General features: G+C 40.3%; 1 protein-coding gene across 14 annotated transcripts in view; it reads left to right on the top strand.

Annotated features, from left to right (window-relative positions):
- The window catches only part of dnmt3a (DNA methyltransferase 3 alpha), a 420,321-nt gene that overhangs the window by 107,579 nt on the left and 290,597 nt on the right, over positions 1-22,145 (top strand). The gene's annotated exons all lie outside the window — the stretch shown is intronic.

Below are 22,145 nucleotides of genomic sequence, written 5' to 3' on the forward strand. Positions count from 1 at the left end.
GTCCCAGGACCTACCTGAAGGCTGCTGCTGAGGCAGCCAGCCCACCTCTGGGCACCCGGTTGGCATCGCAGCTTGCTGATGAGACTCAAGTCTCAATGAGGAGTGAGTCACGTGACAACTGTTGCTAGAACCACTCTGTGTCATGATGAGTAACACCATCTTATGTATATTTTCTATGTAGTGAAATATGAAGAATAATATGTTTGTTCTATGGGCATAAACGTGTAAGTATATATGTTATCTTCTATGTTAAGGTAATGACGGAAGTCATCATCATTAGAAATTGTTCTGCACCATAGCAATGTTATCTGTAAACTAAACAAATAATCAAGTCACTTTATAGCTATTGGTGAGAAGTGTTTGTGCCTCTGGTCTGAATGATATAAGAAAAATCTTGAGCGGAGAGTGAATGAAGCTATAGATGTGTTTGATTGATTTAATACAAGAGACTAATTTTTGCAGTGATCTGCTTGGCCATATTATTGAGCAATCAGCTATTAGAAATAACATGGCTCAAGCATCTTATTCTTTTCCATGGGATATTCATAGTGCAGTAAGATGCGCTCTATATTTATAATATTCTGCTAATTAGCAGAATTGACATCAAATTATATCTTATCTTAACAATTGTTAGAACTGGCATTGATCAATTTCTCTGAAGAAACTTTGTCCACATCCCTTACTCTCCAAAACAAATAGAGTTTACTTCCTGTGGTTATATGAAAATGTAAGGCATTTTAGAGATCAACCTGATCTTTTCAAGCAGCCTGCAGCCACTGATTCACTCAGCTCTTTCTAGTTTACATACTGGAAAGAATATAAATGTTGCTATTTACTTTGACAGATACTTTCGAACTTTAATATGTTGCTGGTTTATTTTTAATATCAAATGACAAAAATTTCATATTATTGATGAGAGATTCTTTAATATTGTCACTTTTTGTGTCTAATAAGTGTGGGATTTGATGAGTGGAAATTAGCTAAAACACAAACTGAACAGAAACCAAAGCTTTTGGTCTAAACATGTTGCTTAGATGATGAAATATTAATTTATAAATCTTAATATGTTAATTAGATTAATATCGTAATCATAATGAATATATTGATTATGGTTCTTACTTTGGCAAATAGAAATAATACTGCAGCTTTAAAGTATTTAAATTATTAACTCAAGTACAGTGTATTAAAGTAATGATTCCATTTCAAAAGTTAGAATTTTTGAGTTCATACTTTTACTTCAACAAAATACATATTGAGTAACCAAAAACATAAGGGAGACGACTTGTTAAATACTGAAAGTCCTTTTTAGTCAACAGTGGAGTAAAAATCGCAATTTTGGACAGAATTGTGGGCAAATTGCAATTTCTATGTCTGGTTGTTTAGACTCCTTAATACTGATTAGCAAATCCAAATAAAAAGATCTCCAAACTCAAGGCAGAGGCAAATCGATAGCTCCTTATGAATGACAGTTGTGAAATTTGTTTCGGTGTATCAATCAAAAAGAAATTTAATAGAATGCGTCACCATAACAATTGCTGGCATGATGCATTTTGAAAACATCTGCAATCTTAGATAATGCTGATTATGTGTCACTGAAATTTTTGGGGAGAATTTACTGTTATTAATTTACACAGCATATTGTTTTTCAGTTTGTGGGTAAACTGTGATAACTTGTACCTGTGCTAGCCATCAGGCAATCAATAGAGTAAGTAGCACTATATCCTTCAACATAGTTATGAATGCCAAACAGGGACCCTTTAAGCACTTGAAATAGAAGACCTGGTCAATTTTCATCTCTTAACCTACACCATCAAAGCCACCTGGTATGTAATGTTACGTGGGTAACAAAGAACAGTAATTACAACTAAGAGGTACTTAATTGTCTGCAGAGAGTTTCCACATCTTCTAAACATTCTGTACCTTCTATCACCTAGCACTGAATTCAGCTCAATGGCATCAGTAGTTTGGGTTCCACAGGTGCCAGCTTCTGTCAATTTGTTGCTTGACGTGCACAACACATTTGCCCTACAATTAATCCACTCTTCTCACTTTAATGGGAAACACAGCATCACATGCAATGCTCATGCATCCCACATTATGCAGAGCAGGCAGATTCTGATGTGTGCAATGCTGATTTAATGCCAGAGCTGCCAAATTAATATAGTTAACACCATGTGTTCAACCCTTGCTAAGAAATCAACAAAGAGTAGCAGGAAGGATCCAGATACGTGTTCTATTTAATTATTCATTATGATTAATTTACCAAGTTGCAAATTCTAATAAATTGGGGAGTTGGTCTTTTTTTAATCTCACGAGAACTTTTGAAGACCACATTGATATTGCAGAAGAGAAGATGTGCATTCAACACCATTGTGCCAGAGCTACTACACTCCAAACTTTCCGAGTTGACTGTGCCTGAACCCCTCTGTCGGTGGACCACCAGCTTCCTGACAGACAGGAAGCAGCATGTGAGGCTGGGAAAGCACATCTCGGGCGCGCAAACGCTCAGCATAGGAGCACCACGAGGCTGCGTACTCTCCCCTCTCCTCTACTCTCTCTACACCAAAGACTGCACCTCCACAGACACCTCTGTCAAGCTTCTCACGTTTGCGGATGACACAACCCTGATTGGACTGATCCAGGATGGGGAGGAATCTGCCTACAGACAGGAAGTGTCACAGCTGGCGTCCTGGTGCCATCGCAACAACCTAGAGCTCAATGCACTTAAGACAGTGGAATTGATTGTAGACTTTAGGAGAGCTCCCCCTCCCCTCACCCCACTCACCATCAACAACACCACAGTCACATCTGTGGAGTCTTTTAAGTTCCTGGGAACCATCATCTCCAAGGACCTTAAGTGGGGGGCTACCATCAACTCCACAGTCAAAAAGGCACAACAGAGGATGTACTTCCTACGGCAGCTGCGGAAGCACAATCTGCCACAAGCAATGATGGTCCAATTCTACACGGCCACCGTAGAGTCTTTTCTCACCTTCTCCATCATGGTCTGGTTTGGCTCAGCCACCAAGCACGACACCTGGAGGCTGCAGCGAATCGGCCGATCAGCAGAGAAGGTTATTGGCTGCAACCTTCCCTCCATTGATGAACTGTATACTGCAAGGGCCAGGAAAGCGAGCGGGCAAGATCATCTCTGACCCCTCTCACCCTGGCCACAAACTCTCTGAATCACTTCCCTTTGGAAGGCGACTCCAGAAAGTCAAAGCTGCCACAGCCAGACATAAAAACTGTTTTTATCCATGACTAGAAAATCTGTAGCCTCCCTTTGATCTGGTATTTTGTTGGTTCACATGCTTGATCGATGGTGTTTTATCATTAATGTCTTATTATTATTAATGTTTAGTGTTTTCTGAGTCCTTCGTAACTGTCACTGTATGTCATGTTGTTACTTGTGGGCGGAGCACCAAGGCAAATTCCTTGTATGTGAATACTTGGCCAATAAACTTACTACTACAACAGAACGTGCTTGCTCACAGAAGGGGAAGACTTGGTGACCAGTTCACCAGAGTGCATTGTGATGTGAGATTAAGAAAAATGCAAGAGGAAAGGCCAATGTTCCAGAAGATGGAGATCGAGGTCGTCTTCAGCCAGAGAACTTATTCAACAACACTGAAGATTTCACCTGTATACATGTCAGCAAGAAGCAATGCTTTAGGTAACTCCATTTCATTTGGGTCATGCTGTAAGCTGCAACCACAACTGATCTATCAGTATAGGACCAGAACTCTGATGTCAGTGACTGGAAAAGTGAGGAACTTATCAGATTCCATACCTGGATCTTTCCACGCTGCCCCTTGGGACTTCTGAAACATTTCACAGTTTGCAGCATGCGATTGCCTTAGGAAGGTCATTGACGTCTGGAGAGCAACATTTATTTTCTCCTATGACAGAGAGCAGAAGTATGTGAATTCACAAGGTTTGTTTAATGCCTTCCGGTGAGGCAGAGTGCCATTAATTGCAGGCATTTTGCTTGAAAGCCTCCATATTTGAACACTATGTACTCTGTAAACATCAAAGACTTTAAGTCTCTAAATGTGCAACAACTAGTGACCACACCCATTACTATGCGATGGTCACATGAGAGACTGCAAATGCTGGAATCTTGAGTTAAAAACAAATATCTGGAGGAACTTTCCAGAAGCATCTGTGGAGGGAAAAGCTTAGATGGTGTTTTAAAGTCAATTATTAGCAACTCTGGGCCAATTAGTTCAGACCTTGTAGACAATAGACAATAGGTGCAGGAGTAGGCCATTCGGCCCTTCGAGTCATCACCGCCATTCAATGTGATCATGGCTGATCATCCCCAATCAGTACTCCGTTCCGACCTTCTCCCCATACGCCATGACTCCGCTATCTTTAAGAGCCCTATCTAGCTCTCTCTTGAAAGTATCCAGAGAACCTGCCTCCACCGCCCTCTGAGGCAGAGAATTCCACAGACTCACAACTCTCTGCGTGAAAAAGTGTTTCCTCATCTCCGTTCTAAATGGCTTACCCCTTATTCTTAAACAATGGCCCCTGGTTCTGGACTCCCCCAACATCGGGAACATGTTTCCTGCCTCTAGCGTGTCCAAACCCTTAATAATCTTATATGTTTCAATAAGATCGCCTCTCATCCTTTTAAACTCCAGAATGTATAAGCCCAGTCGCTCCATTCTCTCGGCATTTGACAGTCCCGCCATTAACCTTGTAATAGCAAGAATGTCCTTCCTCAAATTAGGGGATCAAAACTACACACAATACTCCAGTTGTGGTCTCACTAGGGCCCCTATAAATTTGCAGAAGGACCTCTTTGCTCCTATACTCAACTCCTCTTGTTATGAATGCCAACATGCTATTTGCTTTCTTCACTGCCTGCTGTACCTGCACGCTTATACTTTCATCTGTAGAGGTCAGGTACTACATTTTCTCACCAAGCTGGACGGCCCAAAGCACGGCCTAAGTGGCAGTAGAGCCGGTGATGATGACAGACGCAACGGGAGAAGAACGAGGCTGGTAGGAGAGGAGAGGGAACCGGGGTCTGGCCCAACATGCCTTCCAGGTCAGCTGCAGGAGGCATCCCCAGGGCACAAAGTGGACAGGCGAGGAAAGGACATTGGTTGCTGGTCAACCAAGGAAGCCAATGGCTGGAGGCCTGCAGCAGCCTGAGGCTTGCCTGACTGGGCATTGCTCATAACAACTAGAGCATGGACTGGACTTGGAAATGGCATCTCTTACATGGGCCAGGCAGACTATTTCTGTACAATTGCTAATCGGGGATGGTATGGCAATACTCTACTCGACTGTTGTAAGAAAAGTATTTCACTGTGTGTTAGCACTTCACACATGTGACAATAAAATGCTATTGAACCACTGAAGGTATCTGAAGATTTCTGAAGAACCATCTGAAGAAGGGTCTCGACCTGAAACGTCACCCATTCCTTCTCTCCAGAGATGCTACCTGTCCAACTGAGTTACTCCAGCATTTTGTGTCTGCCATTGAACCATTGATTGGTGAAATCATCAAATATTGTAAGAAGACAGTAGATTCTCGCACCAGAGCATCACTGAATGTTGCATTACAGCAATATTTCTCATCTGTGGAGAACAGATTCCTGCAATGCTGTAACTGTTTAATACTATAAGTATGAGCCTCTACTACAGCACTCTTATGAGATTGGGTGGAGCCTGATGGCTCTGCATTTGGAAACTGAGACATTGGACTTCAAATGCAATCTGTTGGTTGACCTGCAAGTAGGGAAATGAACCCTTGACCCATTCCTTCTCTCCAGAGATGCTGCCTGTCCCGCTGAGTTACTCCAACACATTGTGTCTATAGTTGGGAAATTGAGTTGGATATGATTCACACACTGCGTAAATATGTGTTCAACATTGCTTCCCATTGTTCCTAGGTATTAGACATTTGCATTTTGGCAGTTGTGCTCACACATCAGGTAATTATATTTGCATAGCCATTGGCTTTCCTTTGAAAGACGAGGTTGAGTTTTCAGGAACTGAATTTGAGCGTATCTAGGCCTTGCAGCATGTTGTTACCTGATATTATCTTTGGCCTTACCCTGGGCATGTGGAGATCATGCCTGGTGACTCATCGCAATCACCAGATACCGTTTAAGCTTTTCTCTCTATATTCAGAATGCCAGTATCTGAGCTTGAGGCTTTGAATGTCAGAACACATGATGGGTGCCTTCTTCATCGCTGTAACATTTGTCAACCACACTGTCTGGCCAGGTGGGCATTCTTGGCCATTTGACTTCAGAAATGCACAGGGAGCAAGTTAAAGCTGCAGATCATGGCAAATAAGATTTTGGAATGGGGTATACCACGGGATTTCAGAAGAAGAGCTGGTTTGGAGATTTTGGATGAGCTGCTCTGAGGGGTGTGAAGTTTATAAGATTATGAGGAACATCGATGGGGTAGATAGTCAGACACTTTTTCCCTGGGAAAGGGTGTCTAAAACAAGAGGGCTTACATTTAAAGTGAGAGTGAATAACTTTAATGATGATGAGAGATGCAGGTTTTTCACATTCTCGATGGTGGTTATATGGAATTAGTGGCCAGAGGAGGCAGAAACATTCACAGTTTAAAAGCCATTTGAACAGGCATTTGGATAGTAAACAAGAGAGATATAAGCATAATGAAGGACAAATATGATTAATGCAGATGGGCATGATGATCGGCATGGAAGAGTTGGGCAAAACGGGAGTTTCTATACTGCTTAGCTCCAAGACTTTTAAAATACCATGATGAGGGGGGAAGATTTATTTACCGCACTTCATAATATTGTGAAATCATTGAGGTGCTAATGGCAATGTCTTTTTTTCCTTGGGTCCTGTCATTTATTAACCTTCCCAGCACTTTCCTCCATCTGGTACTTTAGTCTGTCCAAGAGGGTGCCAGGATCTCCAGTTGGAAGACCCCGTTCTTACTCTCCACTTCATCAGCAAAGATCTCCACTGATACATCAGAAAATGTTGCCTGTGTTCAGCTAACACTTCAGCAAGCTGGTTAGGCCTCTGTATCAAGCTCATCTCCAGTTCCAATTGTCAAACAACCCTTCTATAAGATGTGCAAGTTTGCAGTTGGCTTTAAGCCATCCAAAGTTATCTTCAACTCGTGCCCATCCCAAGCTAAGGCACAGATGCACACTGCACAGCTCAGTCTTTAATAATTGAACATTGACATTGTGTCAAGCAAAGAAGTCACGTGTTTGTGCGTGCCCTTCACTGGGCCACATGGATTACTCCAGACCAAAATCACACTCGATCCATCCGAGCCTCCTGCAAGTTAAAACATTAAAAAAAAGATGGTCATTTTGCACCGATGGAAGGGATAAAATTAAGTTAATTCAAGATGTTTTTCTCGGCTGGTATTCTGTACTTAAGCCCTAGATACACTCGTCAGCCACAATGAAGAGGTAACATCCTTCGCTTGGCTCCCGAAATGGACACTCCGTTCCAAGCTCGATCATGCGAAGAAATTGGGTGACAGAAGAAAAGATCAAGGATGTGCTCATTGCTTCCTGGAAGAAATGTCACATTCCCATTGACTCCTGGTTCAAGAATACTCAAAATGGAAAATAAACATTCTTGATAATATTTAAGTTATGTCAAAGCCTTGTATAAACAGCAGAAAGTTCACAGTGCATTTTCAATCCTTCCACCCTCCACATGCCATCAGAAACCTGCCACATTGGCCTTATTGGACTCTCAAAACTGGAGTTGAAGGAGTCATCCTTGATTTCAAGGGACTATCTAAGAACTTCATGAAGAATGGTTGTTTAGCTTCCTAGCCAGAGAGAATATAAATGCCTGACGACCTCTGATGAAAGAGAACGAGAGTTTAAACCGAAGAAGAACCTGGAGAGAAGGAATCAGTGACGTTTCGGTTCGAGACCCTTCTTCAGACTGGTTAGGGATAAGAGAAACGAGAGATATAGATGATGATGTAGAGTTTAAATCTCATTTCATTGATCTTTCACCAGAATGGGTAAATGTTGCAGTGCGTTAGGATTAATAATACACAGAATGCTTCATATTGAGTTTGGAGGGCTGCAGTGAACCTAGTCAAAGGATGAGGTACTACTTCTCCAGTTTGAATTCAGCAGTTTGAGAAATGATTCTACTGCTACCATTTACTCCTCGTCCAGGGTACTTTGGTTTCCTGTACCATTGTTATACTCTTATCTTGGATTGTCTTGCCTTTCACCATTTGATTTCACCATGTTCCATTACACCAAATGTTACATTTTGTTATTTGTTTCCTGTCTATTAATTACTAATCTTTTCCAGTTTTAATTCAAGTTAATTGACTAAAACTTGCTAGCCCAATATCTTCACCTAGAATTTCCAATCATGGACCTTAACGTCCATATTTACCTAGTCCAGGTACAGAGACTAATCTCACTGGCCCAAGCATCCAGGACTTCAGCAGCAATATCTCATTAGCAGCATTACAAACCCAAAACTGTTAAACACATAAGACATAAAAAACAAGTTGTTGAAAATACTTAAAAATAATTTAAAAGATTATCAGAAGTGAAATAATTAAAAACACTAGCTTGGCATTCACCAGTGGCATTAAAATAACTTGAAATCAAAAGGTTTCTGGGTCCTGATGTAACGACACAGGATCTGTTGGACTTTTATCTTAACCCCTTCCACAAGCTATTGCTGACAACTCAGCAATCTTGGGCTCAGCTGTTAGATAGCATGGCAAAATCAAAAATGGACTATAATGGCAACTTTCCCAATCAATCAGCAAGTTTGGGTATTTTGCAGCTAATGGCGAAGACACAGATGCTCTGAGCATACTCTAATTTAAAGCCGTAAATGCCAGAATTCTGTCTAGAAACACCCATCCTCTGAAATGTGTATTTCTCTTTAAAGATGCTGTCTTTATATTATACTAAATATTACTGGCATTTTATTTTTTCTACTTAACACTTCTGGCCATTGGAAGTAGTGTTTTGCCTTAATATTAATCTTCTATGTATTACTGTGCAACTGAAATTTACAAATAGTTCTATTATGATGTGGTGAACACATTATTATCTTAGTATCTTGCAATATACATGGGAGAAAAAATAATCTATAGTTCATTTTCCAACAGATTTGACTTCATAGTGTCACATTTCTTCATGGTTTAACAACATTCTCCTTTATCAAAAATACAAAGCAAATTACTGCTGCAGGAAAAAAAGAAGAGAGAATGACAATCTCTAATAATACCAAACTAACTCTTTCATTTAAAAACATCTGAGGCAGAGGAAGTAATAACTGAAGTTTAGAGATTCTGGATGGTAGCAATATACCACTCAAATGTTGTTATTACAATTTATAGTAGCACTTGAATGCTTTACTCAGATTACTGTTTTGCAGTCATTCCCAGTCATCCAATAATAATACCACTCAGATTAAATTTTAAAGAATTATTTTTTTATATGCCGTTCTGAGAAGTAACATAACTAATGTTGGGATTCTCACAAAAAAGGGAATCTGTGGTAAAATATAGGTCACTTCCAGCAAACTAATATTCTAGGTCCCTTCATCAGGTTGCTAATTTACATGGTGGAGGAAAAAGATTGTTGTTGGTAATTCCTGATAGTGGTCAGGGTTCTGATCATTTTGTTGAAAATTACGTTTATTGTCACCTTGATCTGAAAGGAATTGGCGGAAACATTTAATGGAAGCATTTTGAGAGAAATAGACTGAAAATTAATTTTACTTCATAACTCTCCAAAGGGATACCATCATAACCATATCTTGAAGTAAAATATACCACATCTTGAAGGGAAATATCTTGGAATCCTGAAAGATATGTAACTAAAATAAGAACCCATCTGATCGCAGAATAATAAATATTTTTGCATTTCATTTCATTCTATTTCATTATTTGGAGTTTCTCAACTGCAATTTGCAAAAATGTAATATGATAAATTGCATGTTATTTGTATAGAACTTTATATTTGAATAAATTTTACTTAACTCAGATAATAATGTGAGTCCTGTAAGAATGGCCGATTAATGTGGTCTTATTCTGGCTATCTGTTTAATACACTCGATCACATTTGCAGTGGAGTTACTGATCTTGAATACAGATGGAAATATGAACCTTGACATTTACAAATCCTTCCAAATAATTGAAGACTTTTTGATTAGCTGCAATATAATTTGCGCTCTTAAGAATCAGATGTATCATAGTGATGTGCTTTAAAAAGAGTCGTAGAAATACAGATTCAGAATTGGTAATTATGTCCGATGCTTTTTATGATTTTGTTTTAAAGCTAACGTGATTGGTGTGTCATCCCAATGACTGTACAAGGAGATCTTGAATTTAAGAATATTACAAATAATTAAAAAACATTGCATCCATTTATTTTCAAAATAAAATTTAGCATTATATCGCTGAATAGCATGCCATGGATTTTAAATGATCTACAGAAAGGAACGATTATTGTCTTATAAAGATCAAGAAATTAAGAACTTCCCGAAATAGAATCGGATAACCAAAAGTTAGATTACTCACCAGAAGCACTTAAAAAAAAAACCTATTTCTGAAAATAGTTTTTTGAGGATACCATAGTGAATAGCCACCTCTCAAAATAAATATAGTGGTTTTGGAACTGCAGCAATCCTATTGCAAAAGGGAAATGGATGTTCGTGCTAAGAATAATATAGAATTGACTCATTTGAAGGGTTATTGTGAATGAAGGCCATTTGTTGTCATTTCAGAACAGCAGCAAAAGATCCTTAAGCAAAAACGTAAAGTGAAACATTGCTCCTCCTTCAAAAAATATGTTAATAATGGAGACGTACCCTCTAAATCACAGGGAATTGACAACCTCTTATTCTAAAGGGTCAAACTGCTTTTACATAAGTGCCTTGAAAGATGAGAGGAATTGCAGCAAAGAACTGCAGATGCTGCAAATCGGAAATAAAAGTAGGAAATATTGGAAGAACGCAGGCAGCATGCATAGAGAGAGAAACAGATTTGACATTTCAGAAACCCTGATCTGAATTTTCGGTTTTGGTCTCAAAAATGACAGATCAAGAGTCAAGAGTGTTTTATTGTCAAATGTCTCAGATTTGGCAGGGAAATGCTGTGAGTTCAGCATAGAACTGTTTGCATTTTCTGGTGTAAGCACCACCAAGTTCAGGATTCCCAGGTTCACAGATGTGAATGCAGAATTCTCGTTTGCCCTGGGCTTTTCATATCTGTCCTTGTACGACTGTGCTCCAATATGGAATCCAGTGACAGTATAAAGCTACAGTAATCCCTCAGCATTTACGTGGATAGTTCAGCTGCACAGGCTAAAAGTAAGTATTGAGTAAATTACTATTTTTAATTAATTGAATTAATTAATTCAAATGTGTTTGATTATTTCATAAGATATTTGGTTAAAAAAAAAATTGTAACTGTTTTGCCACAATAATCGAATATTTTTAAATGACAGAGACTAGGGAATACCAAAGAAGTTTCTGACATTCTGGAAAAAGGCTCAGATAGGTATAATTTTTTTTTCACGGATGGAACTTGTTCTCTTCTGCTGTACCTCCACCCCCCCCCCCCCCCCCCCCCCCCCACACACACACAAGCAACACAAATTCTGAAACTGAATGAGTGGGGGACTTTAAGAGAGAAATTAATGCAAATGAGGGGAAATCATATCAGAGTGTGTAGGCAAGAGTCTGACTAATCCAGAAGTGAAGCCCACATAGCAAATGACGAATGAACTGGAGGCGTAGGAGCTGACTACAAGGATGGTCAATAATGATTCATTACCCACTTTAAACGGTATGGGGTTTGCCAGGGCAGATGCAAGTTTTGCAATCAAGTGGAAAGGTAGTGAGGTGGCCACACTTTCCATCTATTTTTCCTTGGTGTACAAGTGACTGGCTGACTAATAGGAAACGTTAACACCAGAATATCTGGCTCCCTATATACTCTTCTTTCAGTTGGTGGGGGGAGAAGGTAAGGAGGAATTATGTGGAAATCATATAGAGAACAAAAACGGTTGTTTTTTTTCATTGATCCAACTCATTCAGACAGGAGGAATTTCTGTTAATTCTGCGGCAGTAAAATATTCTAAAACTAGCAAGTAGTAAAGTGCTGGAGGAACAGCAGATCAGGCAACATCAGCGGAAGGAAATGGATGGACAACATGCCTGGTTGGGACCCTGCTTAAGGTCGATGGAGGGATAAAGATAGAAAAGTGAGGTGGGGGTGGTGCAAAGCCTGGCAAATGTTAGGTGGTTATACAAGTGAGAGGGGGGATCCAAAGAAGGGGGCGGGGCAAAAACGAGGTACTTGGAGATGGGAGAGGTGGGTGTGGTGATGGGGGGGCGGGGGGGGTGACCTTAAAGAGGAGAAGGAAAGGAGCAGCCAAAGCTATCTTCAGTTCTTTATTTCTGGCTGGAGCTTTCGCGAAGAATAGATCAAGATAGATGATCTGACCCTGTATACATATTGGTACACATCACACCACATGGTGAGGTACGGCTTAAATATATTATGTGTAGGAAAGATTTGCAGATGCTGATTTAAATCAAAGATAGACACAAAATGTGGGAGTAACTCAGCGGAACAGGCTTAAATATATTAGGTTAATCAACATTTGAAAACTCCACACACCTTGTAATGTCTTGTTATCTCCCCAATTATACCTTTTTTAAACTTCTTTGAGTTTCTTCTTGAGTTTTTAATTAAACTGAACTATTATATTGAAATATTTCTGATTTGATTGGGAATTAGTTGAATCCTGCCATTTTCATTTGATCAGATCTCTGATTAGATTTTCTGAATACAAATATGAAGGGTTGGTGTTGTCAATATTTCAAGCCAGTTTCTGCTCATGATGACCCTGGACTTAAGAGTTCAATGATGGCAAACCTGATTTTCCGTTGTGTGTGAAAGATATCTTGACTATAATTCTGTTTAAACAAAGCTATATAGACAATAGACAATACTAGGCCATTCGGCCCTTCGAGCCAACACTGCCATTCAATGTGATCATGGCTGATCATCCACAATCAGTACCCCGTTCCTGCCTTCTCCCCATATCCTCTGTCTCCGCTATCTTTAAGAGCCCTATCTAGCTCTCTCTTGAAAGTATCCAGAGAACCAGCCTCCACCACCCTCTGAGGCAGAGAGTTCCACAGACTCACAACTCTGTGTGAAAAAGTGTTTCCTCGTCTCTGTTCTAAATGGCTGGCCCCTTATTCTTAAATAAGAATTAATCAAGGTTTCTGTTAAGGTATAAAATCAAGGCAGGTGTAATTAATCAAGGTTTATGTTAAGGTATAAAATCTAATAACAAGCCTTTGAACATTAGTTAACATTTTCAGTAGGGAATTGGTGAGAGCTTTCCTTACTGAGCTAATGGTCCTAACATTAGATGTGCAAAGAAATCTAAGTTTTGTCATATGCTAATGAAGATTAGCCAGAAAGAAGGAAATCGTGGGAAAGATCCTGGAATTGTCTGGCAAGTTAGATTAGAAAATATAATGAAGTTACTTAAATATCATATGGTAAAAGAGAAAATAGTTTTTTAATAAAAATGGATGTCCGCAGACAAGCAGAATTGGAAATTCCATAGACCCAGTTGCCAGAGAGCATGTGTAAGTTGGTTTTATCTGTGATCTGCAATGCAGCTAATATTGTAAGGCCTGTTTCTCCAACCCATGCTGACAACAGGAAGTGGGGGTGGTTTCTGTAAATGACAGGAGAAAGCATATTTAACATTGACAGGAAATGCAGAACTGCTTTGAGGTTCAAGAGAAAAGGCAGCAAAGAAGTGTGCACCTTTGCATCACCTTCAGTGAACCCGAATCGGTGAAGATATTGGATTTATTTTCCATATAATGGTATGTCAAGCTTAATTATGGAACCGATTTTAGCTTTTTTTTTAAATGTATGTTTATGCTTCAAATAAGCTGTTATCTTTCCAGTGCCTGAGAAATGTGCTTCTGGTTTTCTAGTAATATTAAAGCAGTTGATGGTAGACCGGTGAGTTTCACTCAGTGCAAAAGGGCACTGCTTGACCAGTGACGGTACATGAAAATATTTAAATATTAAAATCAATTGTCAGACATGCTGAACGATATCATGTTCAGACATACGCTGGATGATTAGGGCCCAATTGAAGTGGAAATGTAGAAGTTTATATAATTGTCTTCTGGTGTGCATACACGTGCTCAGCACAAGCACTGAAGAGATTGTCTATCAAGTTTTCTGTCTTTCAACTATTTCTTTAAAGACCAATATTGTGCTGTTTAATGTTTTTCTTCCTCGTTCTTTATGAGAATAGAGAGAAATGAAAATGAAGAATAATTATTTTGTAGAATGGCATGTATGCAGATACAATGGAAGAGGAAATGGGTTCATCGTGAAAATTAGAAGGGGATTTAAGTGTCACCACGTGCAGATTTAGTTCTGAATATGGGAAAATCTTGCAGGCCTGTAATGAGGAGTATAAAAAGATGTGTAGATCAATTTTATGATAATTTACAAAAAACCTGCATGTACTGCAAAACTGAAGTAAAAACACAAAATGTTGGAAAAACTCAGTGGGTTCCAAATGTTGAAACATTGCAACACCTGTTGAAAGAAAAACAAAATTAATATTTCAGGTCAGATATCCTTCATCAGAACCATTTTAAAATTTTGTGCTTGTATTCAACGAAGAGACTAGTCGCGCAGGCTGCTTTGGGCCTCCACCAATCCAACACTTTTTGTTGCTTGGTAGTAGATTTAAAGATATGGGATGTGTTGATTTTGTCTGTGCCATTGTACCTTCCCATCCTGATCTGGATGGTGACATGAGAAACTCCAGGGAACAGGAGTCATTGCACTTGTTTTAGCACTACATTTTGCACATCAATTGCCATGTTATAAGACTGAATGCATGTATTAATCTTAATTTAAGCAGAGACCTTGGGAAGAATGGAATGTTGGAGAATGACAATAGAGAACAATTCAGCATAAAATAATACTTTGAATAGGTGTCGGCTCTTTCACTCCTGCTTACCCTAAGTTTCTGCAGTTTATTTTCATATTTATTGAATTCACTTTTCAATAATGTATTGAACATGTAACCATTCTTTAAAGCAATGCAAATTTCAATCACTTATGAAGTAAAAGAGTTTTCCCATTCAAATTCCTCTGAATCTTTTGACAATCATATTAATTCTCTTTACTCTGATCTCTGTTCCTCAAGCCATTGGAACTGCTCTATTCGCTGTATCTAAACTTTTCATAATATTAAATTGAAACTTCTCTAGAGGAAATAATGCAAATTCCTCCTCTCTCTTGTCACAACTATGGTCCCTCACCCCTTTAACCATTCCAGTAAAACATTCCAATATCCAAACTTTTTAATACCTCTACAAAGCTCTTGTTTACTTTCTCAAATGTGCTGCCTGGAATTCAGCAAAGTGATTTAGAATTTACACTGTGTTGAAGTGATTCTGCTTGCTGCAGGCTTCAAAGACAGATGCCAAACTTTGCAGTCTTCGTGGCATAGCTTTCCATCTTTTAGATATGAGTGTCTATCAAAAGCCAGGAATTGGTGGTGGGAAGGCAGTCAGTAAACCAACAACAATGATGTCCTCAAGCAGACTGAACTGTCATTGTGAAAACTTGCAAGGTACATCCTGTCCAAAGAAAATTAGGATCAATCCAGGGACTGCCCAATCACTCAAACAACAGAAAATGGATATCACATGTTAAGAGGGATCACAGGTTTAGAAGGACATGGGCCAAACAGGCAGGTGGGACTAGTGTAGATGGGACATGTTGGTCGATGCGGGCAAGCTGGGCCGAGGAGTCTGGTTCCACGCTGTATGATTCAATGACTTTATGTTGACATTGCTATTAGGTACCACTTTCTCACCAAAAATCCACTTGTCTGGATTCAGTACAAATTCCAATCGACCGCTTGGTTCCAGAACTCACATAACATTATATACACTAAAAGGAACTGATTCCAGATGTGAAGAGCATGTGCCTGCCCTTGGAAAACTAGAAGACTTTGATGACGTGTGACATTAATGGGCCTGTCCCACTTAGGTGACTCTTTATGGGCCTGCCCCACTTAGGCGATTTTTCAGGTGACTGTCAAGTTGCTGGCAGTCGCCTGAAAAACCGGCAACTGGAACGGCGACTGTCAGAGTGGAACACACACACACTCACATCGCTTCCTTCACCAGCCCGTTATGCATTGAGGCACGTCACCTTACTCTTCTTGGGCACTGGTATAATTGATGGCCTTTTGAAGCAGGTGGGAACCTCGGACCTCAGAAGTGAGAGGTTGAAAATGTCCGTAAAATCTCCAGCCAGTTGGTCCGCACAGGTTTTTAGAACACGACCAGGTATACCATTAGGTCCAGGCGCTTTTCGAGGGTTCACCCCTCTGAAGGATTTCCTGACGTCGGCCTCTGTGACTGAGACTGAAATACCATCACAGCCAATGGGGGCTCGGGAAGGCACATCGGTGTTCTCCCTATCAAAGTGTGCATAAAACGCATTGAGCTCATCAGGGAGTGATGTTTCGCTGACATTCGAGCTGCCTCCTGGTTTCGCCTTGTAGGAGGTGATTGCATTCAGGCCCCGCCACAGCTGCCGAACATCTGTCTCATACTCCAGTTTGGAGCAGATGTCCCTTTTGGCCTTTTTGATGATCTTACTATGGTCGTATCTGGACTTCTTGTAGACCACTGTATCATCAGACATGAATTCCCGGTGTCTGGTCTTCAGAAGAGTGCGGATCTCAAAGTTCATCCAAGGTTTCTGATTGGGAAACACTCGGAAGGTTTTTGTGGGGATGCAGTCCTCCACACATTTCTTAATGAAGTCTGTAATGACTGTGGCGTATTCGTTCAAGTCCGTTGCCGAGTCCCTGAACATTGCCCAGTCTACAGACTCCAAACAGTCCTGTAGTTGTTCCACTGCCCCCTGTCCAGCTCTCACCAGACCAGACGAATTCACCTACGACACCTGGCGACAATGTACGACAGCACCTACAACATCTGGCAATAACCTACGACAACACCTATATCAACCTACAACCACAAAAATTGTCGCCGAAAATGTTTGAATATGTTGAAAATTTTGCGGCAGTCGCCTGGAGTCGCCCAAAAAATTGCCTAAGTGGGTCAGGCCCATAAGGACCCTTGGGAGATTAAAGTCAATGGAAATCAAGAAGAGGAAAACCTAGATACTGTAAAAGAAACAGAAAGTGATTATTGAAGGCCAGTCATTCCTGTTCCAAGCCGTTACTGTGGCAGTTGTTCAGATCACATATAGGTTTGCCCACTAATTATTCTGCGGACCTCAGATTAATTTGCTACTGTTTGGGGAATGAAGCAGTCCCTATCTCCATTCTTAAGCAATGTTCAAGGATGAGCTGAAATTGGAAAGCAACATTTGTACCATTCATTGCCGATGTCTACCCTTAGCTTTCAAGCAATTATAGTTACTAGTTCTCATGTATAAACATCCTGCGTCTCATGGATTAGGAGTGTTATTATTGATTGGAAACCAAACTGAATATGTCACATCAATACTGTGACCTCAAGAGAATTTGGAGGGTTGGATAAGCTTTGATGAGTGACTCACCTGCTGACTCCCAAATTTTTACCATTTACCAGGTGTAAGTGAGCAATTTGCTGAAATGGCGTATTAGAGCACAAGTGTTGTATGTGTGCTGGAAAGAATGTTTCCAGTAATGGGAGAGCCTAGAACCAGAGGGCACAGCCTTAGGATGAACGGATGTACCTTCAAAATTGAGATAAGAAGGCATTTATTTAGCCAGCTGGTGGTGAATCTGGGTATTTTTAAGGTGGAGATTGATAGGTTCTTATTTAGACAATAGACAATAGGTGCAGGAGGAGACCATTCGGCCCATTGAGCTAGCACCGCCATTCAATGTGATTATGGCTGATCATCCACAATCAGTACCCTGATCCTGCCTTCTCCCCATATCCCCTGACTCCGCGATCTTTAAGAGCCCTATCAAGCTCTCTCTTGAAAGTATCCAGAGAACCGGCCTCCACCGCCCTCGGAGGCAGAGAATTCTTCAGACTCACAATGTGCGTGAAAAAGTGTATCCTCGGCTCCGTTCTAAATGCCTTACCCCTTATTCTTAAACTATGGCCCCTGGTCCTGGACTGGCCCAACATCGGGAACATGTTTCCTGCCTCTAGCATGTCCAAACCCCTAATAATCTTATATGTTTCAATAAGATCCCCTCTTCTTCTTCTTCTTCTTCTTCTTCTTCTTCTTGCGTATGGCGTGCACAGCCTAAAGTTGTAGGACAACTTGTTCTATTTGATCTTATTTGATTGTGCATGCCAGGTTGATTGCATTCGTCGAAACAGGGCAGACCACGTGAAGGTTGCAATCTTCCACAGATTTCCTCTCATCCTTCTAACATTAGCTACCCTCCAATCCATAGGAACTGATCCTGAATCTATAGAACATTGGAAACTGAACACCAATGCATCCACGATTTCTAGAGCCACTTCCTTAAGTACCCCGGGATGCAGACCATCAGACCCTGGGGATTTATCAGCCTTCAGTCCCATCAGTCTACCCAACACCATTTCCTGCCTAATGTGGATTTCCTTCAGTTCATCCGTCACCTCAGATCCTCTGGCCACTAGTACATCAGGAAGATTGTTTGTGTCCTTCATAGTGAAGACCAATCCAAATTACCTGTTCAACTCATGTTCCCCATAAGAAATTCACCTTTTTCAGTCATTAAGGGTCCAACTTTGGTCTTAACTAATTTTTTTCCTCTTCACATACAGTTCCTAAAGAAGCTTTCTTACTATCCTCCTTTATATTCTTGGCTAGCTTACCTTCGTACCTCATCTTTTCTCCCTGTATTGCCTTATTAGTTATCTTCTGTAGGTAAGGGCCTCAAAGGTTACTGGGAAAAGGCAGGTGAATAGGTTTGAGAGGCAAAAATATATAATCCATGATCAAATAGAGGAGTAAGCTCAATGGGCTGAATGTCCTAATTCTGCTCCAATGTAACTGCTTCATTATTTTTAAGAGACAGTTGAGGAGGATCCGTATGATGATCTTCTCTTCTTTATCAATGGAATATTGTTGAAATATGGTGGAAGTTGTTTTTCGGACTGGAGGCCTGTGACTAACGGATGCGCCAAGGATCAGTGCTGGACCCTTTGTTGTTTATGCTTTATATTAACGAGTTGGATGAGAATGTAGAAGGCATGATTACTAAATTTGCAGATGACACTTAGGTAAATGGTATCATAGATTGCAAATATGGTTATCAAAAATTACAGCAGCATATTAATCAGTTGGGCAAGTGGGCTAAAGTTCAATGGAGTTTAATGCAGATAATTGTGGTGTTGCATTTTGGGGTGTGAGGTGTTGCATTTTGGGAAGTCAAACAAGGACTGGACCTTCACAGTGAATCCATGGCCCTGGGGAGTGCCATAGTGCAGAGTGATATAGGACTACAGAGTTCCTTGAAAGTGGAGTCACTGGTAGGTGGATGGTTAAGAAGGATTTTGGTACATTGGCCTTCATCAGTCAGGGTATTGAGTATAGAAGTTGGTATATTATATTACAGTTGTACAGGGCATTGGTGAGGCCACATTTGGAGTATTGTGTTCAGTTTTGGTCACCCTGCTATAGGAAGGATGCTGTTAAGCTGGAAAGAAAGCAAAGAAGATTTACAAGGACGTTGCGAGAACTTGAGGCCCTGAGCTAATAGGCAGAGGATGGGCTGGCTAGAACTTGGAGCGCAGGAAGAAGAGAGATGATCTTATAGAGGTTATATGATCATGATAGGAATAGATAGGGTAAATGCGCACTTTTATCCAGAGTTGGGGAATCAAGGACACGGGTTAATGTTTAACCACCTTAAACATAGGTTTAAGGTTCGAGGGGAAAGATTCAATAGGAACCTGAGGGGCACCTTTTCACACAGACTGAAGTTATTATATGGAACAAAACTGCCTGTGGATGTAGTTAAGGCAGGTACTATAACAATGTTTTAAAAACATTTTACAGGTACATGGATCGGAAAGGTTTAGAGGAATAATTTGTCAAACGGGGGCAGGCGCACCTAGTTAATGGGGCATTTTGGTCGGCATGGGTCATTGGGCCTGTTTCCATGCTGTATAACTCTATGACAACGTCTCTGATAGACTGTTGGCATAGCACACATTGAATGTTTGCTAAGATCAAGAAATGTGAAGAGATATGAAAAGTGTAAATGCACCGGGTGAAATCAAATACAAAAATTGTGAGCATGTTAATCGGAAAAATGAGCAGAGATAATGTGTTGAAACTACAATGTAAAAAATGTGCAAAAGAGCAAAGAAATCCCAGCAGTGTCAGTGCAACCGTGATTGAAGCCTATCTAATCTTGAGATTTATAAATAGAGGCATAATGTACATGAAGCAGGAGTGAATGTTAAAGCTGTACAAGGCTTGACTGAGCTAGAGTATTAATCTCAAATTTCTGATGGGATAAAAGACAAGTCTGACTCTCATGTTAAAATGGGGGAAATCTGACAGAAACATGGATCGTTTACAGATATCCACAAACTGCTAGCATTGGTTCTCTGCTTCCTTACTGTGTATATTGTAGAAGTAATCTCCAGCATAATGAATGCATTGCTGAGAACTTCATGAATTATACACCAAAGGTTCTCAACCAACCAGCCCTAACCATACAAAGCCAAACACCATCAAGATCCATGTTGAGACACTCCCAAATATGGATCACTTTCCAATCCTCAGCAACCAATTTCCTGTCAAGGCAGATAGTGACGATCAATTAATCCCCAGTTCCCATGTACTAGCACATCCTCGGGTGATGGAGGAAACAGGTGTTCAGAGGCCAATAACTCAAACCCAGTAACAAGCTCACATTCTGCCAAACAATAGTGATTGCTGCCCTCACCTATTCCTTTGAAGCATGATCAACCTACAATAAATAACTTAATACACTGGAGAAGGACCACAGACACTGCCGAAGCCTCCAACTGTAATGGCAGGTTGATAAAGCAAGGGCAACCTCCTCTGACAAGCCAATGGCATTGATCAAGGTCAGCTATCACCAGTGGTCAGGCCATATTCTCCATACATCCGACACTGGATTCCTAAAATAGGAAATTTATTCTGAGCTTTATCATGTCAAAAGATTTCCCACAGGATAGCAAAAGCGCTCTGACGATGTTCTTAAAGTCTCTTTGATAAATATGTGATTCCCTTAATAGTTGACAGGAATCTCTCCCCTTGACTGCTGAAACAGAAACAAAAAGGCATTGATCAATTCAACTCACACTTGGAGCATGTGGAGACCAAGTACAATCTGTAAAGAGAGTGCACAACATCCCACACAATCCAGCAAACTACCTCGTTAAGCATCATCTGCTGTACTTGTGACAGTCTGTCAATTCAGAATAGCCCTGAACATCCTGCAGAATAGAGTGACAGTAAATCATTCTCAACCAACCCTGAGGGGTTGCCTAAGAATAAAATACTTTGGAGAAAGAACTGTGGAAAGAAAAGATAGTTGTAACTAGAGGTCCAAAGTCAAAGGTTACAATGAACACAACCCTCAAGATTGATTTGGCGGGAACAAGTCCAGCAATCGCACTGATAAGATAGTTAAGAGAACATTTACAATACAGACAGGTCATGATAATGAGCAGTATTCAGCATAGATAAGGCAGACTGGAGAACAGAATTAACACAGATAAGGCAGGATAGAGACCAATGTCAATAAGATTCAGGACAGTGTTCTATATTAATGCCATATAAAAAGAAGACAATTTCCATTAGTAGGGGAAATCCAGGTTTTTAGTGGGGTTTGATCAACATGCAAAGGCAAAGAAATTGGCCTAATAGAGTTTTTTAGTACTTTGGAAAATCCAGGTTTCCTTATTTTCGTTTCAACCATCAACAGTCCAAGACCATAATACAAACCCATTTAGAGTAAACAAAGTTGAACGGGTGCACCCATTGCTGGTGTGCCCATCAAAATGGGCTCAGATTATTTTCTCCTACTGCTAGCAGCCTCAGACCTGCAGTAGTCCAAGTCAAGTTTTAAAACAGTATCCACAATTTGTATAAAGATCAAGCCTATA

Source organism: Amblyraja radiata, chromosome 5 (assembly GCF_010909765.2).
Source record: "Amblyraja radiata isolate CabotCenter1 chromosome 5, sAmbRad1.1.pri, whole genome shotgun sequence".
Classification (NCBI taxonomy): domain Eukaryota; kingdom Metazoa; phylum Chordata; class Chondrichthyes; order Rajiformes; family Rajidae; genus Amblyraja; species Amblyraja radiata.